The sequence below is a fragment of the Physeter macrocephalus genome, chromosome 10 (genome assembly GCF_002837175.3).
Source record: "Physeter macrocephalus isolate SW-GA chromosome 10, ASM283717v5, whole genome shotgun sequence".
Lineage (NCBI taxonomy): Eukaryota > Metazoa > Chordata > Mammalia > Artiodactyla > Physeteridae > Physeter > Physeter macrocephalus.
The window spans coordinates 13,399,206-13,399,490 of record NC_041223.1 but is presented as its reverse complement, the minus strand read 5'-3'; positions in this window follow the sequence as shown (position 1 = coordinate 13,399,490).

Here is a 285-nt window from a genome sequence, read left to right as displayed (position 1 = left end):
ACGTGTGTTAGTTTCTGCTTTACAACAAAGTGAATCAGTTATACATATACATATATTCCCAGATATCTTCCCTCTTGCGTCTCTCTCCCTCCCACCCTCCCTATCCCACCCCTCTAGGTGGTCACAAATCACCTAGCTGATCTCCCTGTGCCGTGTGGCTGCTTCCCACTAGCTATCCACCCCACGTTTGGTAGTGTATATATGTCACGCTCCTTTACTGAACACCCTCCTAGACTTCCCCCACCTCCACCCCTACTTGACTGATCTGTGTCTCGGCTTGCTCTA